The following is a 12,407-nucleotide window of genomic DNA, read 5'->3' on the forward strand; positions in this document are numbered from 1 at the left end:
ACAAGAAGTGAATGTAAATGTGGTCGTATTTTATGGAGATAATTATAGTGTACGAGCATATCATTCTAAGAAAGTTGCGCGACCATGATATTAAAAAATAATGATAAAAATATCAAATAAAATTTTGATATTGTTATTAATTATATGGATCAAATGATGAGAAATTTAATTTTATCACAAATTCAATGTATTTTTTGGTGGGGAAGTGGGTGTGCATGGGTCTAGGGAGAAGTACCATGAGCAAAGTTTTTAGTTCGGATTTGCACTGAAGGAGTGGAAGGGCCGAATGAAGATGCAAACCCCTAGATATTCAACTTTATTTACTTTCTTGATTCGGCCCAAGTGCACGTAGTTTATAGAGAATCCACACAGCCCATCAATCAACATTTTGATTCGGTTTTGACTAACATTATATTAGATTAAATATTATTAATTGGACACAACCCCAAAATATCTGATTTAGGAACACCTTAAGACCAACATTGCTTTCTTTTTTTTAAAAAAAAAATGGATTATTCTCCGTAATATAAATTATTTAAAAATCATAATAAGTCAATACAATCGACTATGATCAAATAAAATCGATGTGAAAACTTAAATTTTGACTATGATTAATTAATATTTGTATAATTTTATATATGGTCAAAATATTTGCCACAGTTGTAACAAATATTTTGATCTCGTGCATTTGGAAAAACAACAGCTAATAGCCATTTCGCAGTTGTAATTAATTAGTATCTGCTATGATTTTTTACTTTAATTATGATAATTAATATTAGTGAAAAGCCATATTTTTTCTAGAGATGCCTAAAATCACATTTTTCGAGACTAAAGATGTGATTTTGAATTTTATGGGATTAAAAGCATCACTAGTCATAATTATGGTACTAAAAAAACTTCCTCCCTTATTTTATAGAACCAAAATAATATTTTGCCTAATGTATTGTTAAAAATAGACAAAAATCAACAATTAATAAATATCACAACATCGTAGAATATCAGTAGAGTATGTGTGGAAATATTAAATTAAAGGGATAATTACACTATTCTCTTTTAAGGTTCAGTATAATTATATATATACTCATTATAATTTTAAAAATTAAATCTAGTATCCTTAATATTTATTTATGTTTAATAAATGAACTACTCGGTTAATCAAAATTAATCGAATCTATGTATATTAACAAAAAAGAATGAAAAATTTAGGTTTACCTTCAATTAATTTATTACTGACCTGCTGCAAGTCAAACATACATCTTCATATGCATTACCGTGTAAAGATGTATAAGGGTAGTTTGATTAGAAAAAAATTATTTGACTTAAAATCAGTAAGTAATAAGTCAATTGGGGGTGAATATGAATTTCGATTTAATTTTTTGCTGATATCAATAAATTCGATCGATTTTGACTAACGGATAGATCTATATGTTGTATAAAAAAAATCATGATATTAAATATAATTTTTTTAATTACATACAATTTACGTAAAATTATATCAAATTTTAAGTGACGATGGTAATTATTCCTAAATTAAATTACAAATCTTTATTATGGATTCACATTAATGGGAATGTTGTTCGAGAGTTCAATGATTTTGATGGCAATGATGATTACGAGCATTTTTGGACAGGCTCGAAGTTGATTTGCACTTACGCATCTATCTATCTCCCACATAAAATATTACATGGTCACCTTCTCCCCAAAAAGGCTATAGCCTAATAGAATCTTTTGACCACAAAAACAGTCCAATCCTACGTCGTATCTACTACAACAACTACATCCTTTTGCAATTATATTTCATTCTGCCCTACTTAAATTATGCAATTAATTAATTATATTGCCTGATTTTTGTTACATTTCACAAATCTTTAACTACAACTCCTTAGCTCACTTTTACTTTGGATGATATGATTAATATAGAGCGTACTAAGTTATAATTAAAAATTTTGATAACCAGTTGGTTGATTGATTTATCAAATATTCGCTGCATATTATTACAAATATGGATTATGTATTTATTAGTGTATGTCATGTTTCTTTTGAGGCGTTTTTGAAGTGATAACCGTCAAAAATTTATTTTTACCTTTTATCATTATATAATGGGCCATGCGGTCAAATTAACACAGACCTCCAATTCTTGATTCACATCATGACACAATCACAATTTGTATCGAGTTATATTTATATAAATATTTAATTTAAATAGATGTTGTATAAGTATGTTGGAGAATAATTTGAGAAAACTTAATTATTGTAAAGTGGGCTGCATTAATTTTGAAAGTTGATGTTTTCAAATTTTAATTTAATGTTTCAGTGCATAAGTTAATTATGAGTTATGATTTCCGGAAAACTGGAAATTATTTAATAGGATTTGAGCTAATTATTGTGGGGATTGAGTGAAGAAGCTAGAATACACTTTTTAATGAGTGTATAATTTGACCATGTAGATGCTAAAAACCCCAATAAAATTGAATTTTGGTCTGGTAAAGGCAAGGCTAATAAAGATAAAGAAGATTAAAATCCCCATAATGCGTTGCTTTTCAAGACAAATATCTTTGAAAGCAGAAAGGTTAAAAGTTTGCACTCAGCAATCATTTCTTCAAAAGCTAATTAAATGGAATATAAATTCCCCCAGAAAATGGTATAAGTCCGAAGATGGATTATTATTAATTATCATGTCCTAATTAAGTGGGGGGCTTAAGCCTATTATCATATAACACGTGAGATAATCATTTTGATACATTTTACTAGGCACCTTAATTTGGTCGGCCTTCCTTTTAATCTTGATAAGAGGTATTTCTGGGTTAATCTTTCATTATTTCCCTGGGAAGACGTGGCTCAAGGGTAATCGTGCTTTGCGGGTTGCAAAGTCAATTATTATTAGAAAATAAACGTGCCCAAAATAAATTAACAACTAACACAAGTCGTGATTGGTCTTAATTTGGCATCTGTTGACAAGGACTTGGGTCAAATTTGAACATTGTGCTGTGTGTCCACGTCGTGTTTTGACTTTAATTATCTTTTGTAATGGGTCATTGGTGATTGGTCCTCGTGGAGAGAATATTGACTCTCAGTTGATAATTTCGGTCAAATTTGAACATTGTGCTGTATGTATATCTTGAAATATTTTTTATTTTTTTTCATGTTAATAATTTAAAATATATATATACATTAGTGTTGTGTTGACATGTTCATTTGGGCATCAAGAATATAATGAAGTGAAAGGTTCTTGCTAACTTTAGAGACTCCAGATAATGAGAAAAAAATTGATTGCTACAAATTTCAATTACATCCTAGTCATGTTGTGTATATTAGGAACTTAGGTAAGAAAGTTTATCATTCTTTTCTAATTTTTTTTTTAGCATACACTGATATGTTATATTTAATACGAAGATAGATATACATAAAATTTCAATCATTTCATACCAAGAACATCTATTAAAGAATTGTGTCATTGTATGTCTAAATGGATGACATCATAAAAATTTAAATAGACAAACACCTATATTTTGTAATAAAATATTATTTTTTTTACCCCTCCAAATGTCCTGCAAATGTTATGTATATGGGTTGTGCTTAACTTGCTTAAAAAGTTGTCTCAATCAATTATATATACATGAATCATCAATAATTAATTTCTAAGAATCAATTAAATGTTGGGAAGTGATGAATCAAAAATTAACGAATAAATTTATCTCGATCAAATTAAATCATAATAAGTTATTGGTAACGATGCAGATGCATAACAAGCTCTTGACACGTGGATAATGCTTGATGGTGCTCAATCATCATGCAACCGTGCCTAATCAACAGATAGGTGTGTCCTTTGGTTGAAATGATGTGTCCGTTGGGTGAAACCCTTTGAATGAAACGATATGGCCATTTGAGTGAAATAGTATATTCTTTGAATGAAATGATGCGTCTATTCGGATGAAAGTTTATAACCTTTCAAATGTAACTTTTCTGACGGACATGTCGATTGGATGATACATTTCCAACTTCTATAAATAGGTCCCCCAATTCGCTCTATTTTGATAAGTTCATTCTTTTAACTTAAAGGCATTTTAGAGCATTTCAAGTCTAAAGCATGTTGCCTTTTTAATACGAGAGTTTCAAAATATCGCATGATTTGTAGTGCTACTACTTTGAGATTGTAAGTCATTATATCTTGGGTAATTGCTAAAAAGTCTAACTCTTGTTTCGATCTCATAATTCACAACTCCCCCATATTTTTAAGTTCTCCACAACATTAAAATTTATAATTAAACAACTATGATTAAATTAGAGGACAGCTCAGACGGATTGAAAATTCCATCATCGCAATAAGCTACGTTGTCACTCAGTGTTGAAAAGGTGGCAAAAGAAATTCCCACTTGAAAGAATTTTCACGTCTCTTTATGTCTATATATGTGAGGGTTCTCCATCCATGATCCAACCAACTTAGCAACTCATCTACCCTCCCCCAAAACAAAACAAGTGCAGCTGCAATGACACGACAGTATAGTCCCCGCCCTTCTCACCACAAATGTTTAACGTATGTAACTGTGTATGAGGATTTTGTCAGCCGCAGATGATGCCTTGTGAACTAATTCATTGCTCATCTGTCCCTACTGTTCAATCCCATCACCACAACCCTCACACCAAGAAAACTGCTCCATCCCCATCTGCTGCCTGCAAACCATATATATATACCACCATGCACCTGCAGGTACACATATCTTTTCCTTCATCTTGTGTTGCAATAATAATTCTTGTTGTAATAGTCAAGGACGAGATTATTGGCTTGTACGACAGTCATTGTTCTGGTTGCGAGTTTACAGTTGAAATACACCACTTGGGCTACCTAAACATTTTAATCATATATATCCATACTAATTAACATCTAAACTGTTTAGAATAACCCCCCGGTTACAGTTCCCACTTTCATGTTTAACCAAAAAACTCGTTTAGGCTCACATTTAACTTAAGGCTAGATGGTTATTACGTACTATTATTATTGTTTAATTCTTACTCCTAAAAGTTCATATTACAACCCTAATAACATCTTTAATGGAGATTGAGGCAATATTGTCAAACTTATTACAATAGTAATAAGGTGGTAGAGAGCATCCAAGAATAAGGATACAGGCAAAAGAAGTGTTGTCTTATTGGTCATCATGATGTCTAACAACTTTGGTTCAGCTTGCATTCAACATGTGAATATTTGTTTTGTTGTTTCTCTTATGTACTGTGCTTCCTGTCCTACTATTTATGTATAACTTGCAAATTTGGCGCAATCTACGAGTATCTATATATTTTTAAATATATAAAATCAGCAGAGAATTATAACATTTAATTATAATTAATCATTACTAATAATAATAAACAATTCTAATTAAAAGTTATTGACCATGGCAATGCAACGACGGTTGATTATAATTTTTGCGAGAGTAGCTAAAAAGGCAAAATGCTTTTTTAGTCCCATAAAACAATGTCAAAATTTGTTTCGGTATCACAACTACAACTGTTGTTGCTTTTAGTTCTATAAAACTCATAATCACGTATTTTTAGTTTCCAAAAAGTTACTAGCCTTTTGATTTTTGGACTAAAAAGACATTATTTGGAATTAAAAATGCGTTATAACTTTGCAGCAAAAAGGCCCAAAATCAAATTTTTTTGGAACTAAAAAGACGTGATTTTGAGTTTTATGAGACTAAACGTGTCACCTACCATAATTGTGATACCAAAACAAATTATGTCCTTATTTTATGCAACTGAAAAAATATTTTGCCCGTAAGCTAAAAATATTTGTCATGGCTAAAAGCTATGACAAATGTTTTTACCATGACTCTTAGCCTTGGTAAATAATTTTTTCATACTGAAAAAATTAATTTTTTTACTTTGATTTTATTTAACCATAGTTAATAGTAGTCATTTACTATGGTTTTTAGCTATAGCCACTATTATTGTAGTCAATAATATTTTTTTCTGGTTAATGAAATATTGAGTTAATTATTTTTTAATAATTAAAATTAAATTTTTTATTATTTATGATTTTATTTTAACCGTGATAAAGTGCAGATAATTATGATTTATGATGATAAATTATATTATTAAAAAAAGAAAGAAATAGAAAATTTCAAATTGAAAAAAATGATTAGTGGCTCTTAATGCAGTCCAATTTTGTGTAAGAACATCAATTAGCCTCTTTTCAGTTATAAAAGAGTATAAACACAATATTAAACCTACAATAACAATTTATACATATATATAAATATATATATATATATATATATAAAAAACATAATTTGACAATATTTTCCAAAACTAACATCAAATATATCGCACTTATTTTTAAATTATATTAAATTATCTAAAAAAATTATATCCAAACATACACAGTCTCCAACACATATTTATTTACTTTTATTTTTCTCTTTCTATCTGTACAAAATAAAACAAAATACCAAAAAGTAAATTGAAACACTATATAAATATCTCATTTATTTTGGGGCGGGATATTTATAATATATTCTCTAACAAATACGAACATCCTAAAGAGTAAAATAGACACATGTTGGAGGCGAAAATAGTAAACTCAGTGTCTGGCAGATTAGAACTAATGACTTGTGTGAAATAGACCTATTAATCTTTATTGACTATACTTCCAGCTGAGTGCTCTTGTAAAACTCGATGTGGAATAACAAATATGTCCTTTCATCACTTAAGAATTATGCACGTACTCCATGAAATATTGCATATGCTCGATAAATTCATCAAAGTGCAGTTGCCAACAATTGGGTGTCATTTTCACCATTTTAGGGGGAAAAAAGGAAATTCGAGTTTTTTATTCGAATCAAGTTTCATCATATTCAATTAATTGCACTATTCATATGTTATTGATCAATACAGTGGTTATATATATATATAATTAATTAATTTTATCTCAAATTTACGAGTTAAAATTTTACTGAAAATATAGAGTTTGTTGCTTATTCTGATTATATTATAAAATAATGGTAGCCAGCCCATAATATTTTTGTCATTATAATGATTTTAAAAGTGACAATTATTTTATAAATGTTGTCCCAATTAAGAATTAATGACAAAAAGATTATACATAAAATTGTGTCTAAAAATAGTAGATGTAATTTTACAAAACATATTAAATTTATGTATAATTACATTAAATTTTAGGCAACGAGACTTTTTGTTGTCATTGACTCAGTGTAGTGATGTTATAACCCTAATTGGCTATAACAGCTCAAACAATTTTTTGGACTAATAATTTTCCAATTGGGACAATATGATAGTTATTGTCACTTACGGTATATTATTAATATAATTCTATAATTATTATTTGATATTTTCTTTGCTAACATTATCTTTTATTATTTATAGTTGAGCTTGATTTATTAATGGGTTGGTCGGTGAAATAAAACCGATAAAGTTAGATAATATCTCAATAAGTTTTGATGAAAGAAATATTTTATAATAGTTAGTTTTTAATTCGTGTAGCCACAACCTTATCATTAAATTGGAAAATTAAAAAAATTCAACTAATTAATTGCATGTTAAATATTATAATATTTATTATATATTAAATCAACATCTGTTTTTTTTTTTAATTCTAAATGAAAATCAGAGAAATGTTCTTCGAAATATATGATATAATTAAATGAAAAAAGAAAAGAAGGGTAAGGGTTAAAAATATGGTTTAGGTAAAAGGAGAAGCGGAGCACGGTCCAGCTGGTCCATGCTCCCGCAGCTTTAACTGCCAACACATCAAATCAAATCAATCAATCAATCAAAGGATTGCTTCCCACCCCAACTTGTTTTGTTTTGCTTAGCTTCTGCACTCTACAAATACTTTTTCAGACTCACCCCATCGCCCATGCGACTCACACCAACAGAATAAATAACCTTACACCCCCCGCCCCCCCAAAACCTACTTAATTAAAAATTAATTGCTGTTTACTGTTCTAATTAATAATATTTTCTTTTTTTTAGGAATTAATTCCTTCGACATAAGGAATACAAACACTAATTATAACCCGCAAAAGCAAATAAATGATTGTCGTATCTTCCTTAGTCAGGTAAGTTAAAATTAATCATTATACAAATTAGGTTTAATCAAATATAATTAATTACATACAAAATTTATTATAGGGTGGTTATTCTTTTTGAATTATACATTAATTTATATAATAATTATATTGTATTTATCGTGTAACTAGTTTAAATTTGAACATTTTCGACTGAGGCTAAAATTTTCTCTTCTTATAGTTGTTGTAAGTTATTCCATACAGATCATCGAGATAATAGTTTTAAGTAGAATTAATTGTGTCTCTCGTAAAGTAAGTTATATGATTGTATTATTAATTAAACACTAGAGATTGATGCACGCTCGATACGAGTGTATGATTTAAATTTTTATTATATTTTTAATTGAAAAATCAAATGAATGTGTATTAATAGAAAATTAATAATAAAACTAAGTAATCAAAGAGAATTATTATTTGTGGAATAAATAAGTAGAATTAAGGATATTTTTTCTGACTATATCATGGTAATTATTCATGGGGTCTTCCCCATAATAAAAAGCACAGACAAATCAGCTTGTGATAGTTGTTAAGTTGTGAAGATTGATTTGAAGAAGAAAAGGATAACCTGATTCAACTTAGAATTCCCAAGTTGAGTTGGAAAAAGGATAAGTCATGGCTATATATACTACTCTTATTAGCATTGTTTCATAGAGCAAAGTAGAATAGAGTAGAGAGAAAAGAAAGAGTTGAGACGAGGGTGAGTGTTGTCTTTCACGTGTGGTGAAGACTTGCATACAAGTGTGTGTGTGTTGTACTCCTCAATTTTCCTCCTCTTTGAGTGTTTTCTCCTGGCTTGGTATCGCCCCCAGACGTAGGATTTATATCCAAACTGGGTTAACAAATTCGTGTGTCTTTTATCGCCTTCATATTCCACCTGTTATCCATCTTAACCCGATCCATTTCCTAACAACTGGTATCAGAGCCTGGTTCAAGGAGTTAAGATGGAGGGAAAGTTTCCAGTCGAACGGTTCAATGGTTCCGACTTTGGGTTTTGGCGTATGCAGATGGAGGCCTACCTGTACGGGAAGGACCTGTACGAACCACTTGCAGAGAAGTCCGAGAAGACGAGTGATGAAGAATGGAAGGTGCTCGATCGAAAGGCGATGAGCGCAATAATCCTGTCGCTCTCTCGGAATGTCGCCTATCATGTGAAGGGAGCAAAGAGCACGAAGGAAGTTCTACAGACTCTTGCCGATATGTACGAGAAACCCTCAGCAATGAACAAGGTTATGCTGATGAAAAAACTATTCAGGTTGCAGATGGAGGAGAGGAAGTCGGTGGCCGATCACCTCAATGACTTCAACCAACTCACGACACAGCTGGCGTCTGTGGATATCGTGTTTGACGATGAGGTAAAAGCGTTAATTTTGCTTTCATCTTTACCTGACAGTTGGGATGTGGTTGTTACTTCAGTGAGCACTTCGTCTGGGAAGGAAAAGATGAAGTTCGACAACATCAGAGACATGATGTTGAACGAGGAAACCCGTAGAAAGCAAACGGGTGGATCATCTGGCTCTGCACTACATACAGAGTCCAGAGGGAGACCTGACACACGGGGTAAATACCGTGGAAGGTCAAGGTCAAGGTCCAGGGGGAAGAACAAGGGCAAGAAGGAGATGGTGTGCTGGAACTGCGAGAAGCCCGGACACATGAAAAGCGAATGTCGGGCGCCAAAGAAGGAAAAGGAGGGCCGGACAGCGAATGCCGCGACGGAGGAGATCACGGATGCACTCTTGTTGAGTGTGAGCAGTTCTTCCGATGATTGGGTTGTGGATTCAGGGGCCTCATTCCACTCATGCAGCAACAAAGACATCATGGAGCCATACACCTCAGGTGATTTTGGCTTAGTTTATCTTGCAGATAACAAACCCCTCAAGATTGTAGGAAAGGGAGATGTGCGGATCAAATCAACGAATGGGTCATGCTGGACCCTACATGATGTGAGACACATACCAGGACTGAAAAGGAACTTGATCTCAGTCGGACAGCTGGATAGTGATGGATTCCACACGACGTTTGGAGACGCGAAGTGGAAGATCAGTCGGGGAGCAATGACTTTGGCTCGAGGACTAAAGTCGGGAACGCTCTACATGGCGGGAGGATCCAGTTCAAACATCCCCTTTGCAGGAACTGTATCGCAGGCTAACCTGTGGCACAATCGCTTGGGCCACATGAGCGAGAAAGGAATGAACGTGCTGAAGTCGAAAGGACGGTTGCCCGAGTTAAAATCGGTGGAGGTGGGTCATTGTGAACACTGCGTGTTCGGAAAGCAGAAGCGGGTGAGCTTCTTGACCACAGGAAGAACTCCGAGGAAAGAAAAGTTGGAGCTTGTTCACACTGATTTGTGGGGACCAGCACCAGTGTCATCTCTTGGTGGATCAACGTACTACATGACATTCGTCGATGACTCCACTAGAAAGGTATGGGTGTATTTCTTAAAAAGAAAATCTGATGCCTTTGATACATTCAGGAGATGGAGGGCACTAGTAGAAAATGAGACAGGTCTACAAGTGAAATGTCTCAGATCGGATAACGGTGGCGAGTACAACAGTGAAGGTATCAAGAATTACTGCGCCGACCATGGAATCCGAATGCAGAAAACAATCCCGGGGACACCTCAGCAAAATGGCGTTGCTGAGAGGATGAACAGAACACTGAATGAGCGTGCGAGATGCATGCGATTGAAGAGCGGACTACCAAAGATGTTTTGGGCAGATGCAGTCAACACGGCTGCTTTCTTGATCAATCGAGGGCCTTCTGTCCCGTTGAACAACAGGATACCAGAAGAGGTATGGAGTGGTAAGAAAGTGGATCTTTCTTTCTTACGTACGTTTGGTTGTTCAGCCTATATTTTGAACGATGATCGGACTAAGCTGGATGCTAAGTCGATTAAATGTACATTCATTGGGTATGGGACTGACGAATTTGGGTATAGATTCTGGGATGATCAAAACCGGAAAATAATTCGTAGCAGGAATGTTATATTCAATGAGGATGTAATGTACAACGACAGGAAGGTAAGCCCGGACGATGACAAGAAGGAAAGGGAATTTGTTGATCTCGATATTTCAAATTCCGGGATCATGAGACCAGCAGATACGGATTCAGTGGGAGTTCAGACGGACGAAACCGAACAAACGGAGATAGAGCCAGAACCAGTATCGGAGGAACCGATTACTGAAAGCAGCACACCCTTGGCACTAGGTCGAGAACCGAGGCTGAGAAGGGCCCCAGATAGGTACTCCCCCTCTCTTTATTACTTGCTTTTGTCTGATTGTGGAGAACCCGAATGTTACGCAGAGGCAGTCAATGATGTCCACAAGAGCAAGTGGGAGCTTGCGATGAACGACGAGATGAACTCGTTGAAGAAAAACAACACATGGGAATTGTGTCAGCTCCCAAAAGGAAAGAAGGCCCTACAGAACAGATGGGTCTATCGGGTTAAGGAAGAATCAGACGGGAAGAAGCGGTACAAGGCAAGACTCGTAGTAAAGGGATTCCAACAAAGATACGGTATTGACTTTACTGATGTTTTTACACCTGCTGTCAAGTTAACTACTATTCGTCTTGTGTTGAGCATGGTAGCGGCAGAGAACTTGGAGTTACAACAGATGGATGTAAAGACAGCCTTCCTACACGGGGATCTTGAGGAGGAGATATACATGGTACAACCAGAGGGGTATAATGGAGATGATCAGCAGGTGTGTCGCCTGAAGAAAAGCCTGTATGGATTGAAACAGGCTCCGCGGCAGTGGTACAGGAAGTTTGACAACTTCATGCTAGAGATAGGTTTCTCTAGATGCAATGCTGATCATTGCTGCTACGTGAAGAGGTTCGATGAGTTTTTTATCATTCTACTCCTGTATGTTGATGACATGTTGATAGCAGGATCAAATGTCAAGGAGATCAATAGGCTCAAGGATCAGTTATCGAGGAAGTTTGACATGAAAGATCTTGGCGAAGCAAGACAGATATTGGGCATGAAAATCACAAGGAACAAAGGTATTGGTAAATTATGGTTATCTCAATCTGATTATATTGAGAAGGTATTATGCAGATTCAAGATGGAAAATGCAAAACCGGTTGGAACGCCATTGGGAAATCAGTTCAAACTATCCAACAGTGATTCGCCCCAGACTGACTCCGAACGTGCAAAGATGAGAGTCACACCGTATGCCTCAGCAATTGGGAGCCTGATGTATGCTATGATCTGTACTCGACCGGATATAGCACATGCAGTGGGAGTAGTTAGCCGTTTTATGAGCAATCCAGGAGTGATGCACTGGGAAGCTGTGAAATGGATTCTTAGGTACCTAAGGGGTA

The sequence above is a fragment of the Sesamum indicum genome, linkage group LG2 (genome assembly GCF_026168435.1).
Source record: "Sesamum indicum cultivar Baizhima isolate 11 linkage group LG2, ASM2616843v1, whole genome shotgun sequence".
In the NCBI taxonomy this organism is placed as follows: Eukaryota; Viridiplantae; Streptophyta; class Magnoliopsida; order Lamiales; family Pedaliaceae; genus Sesamum; species Sesamum indicum.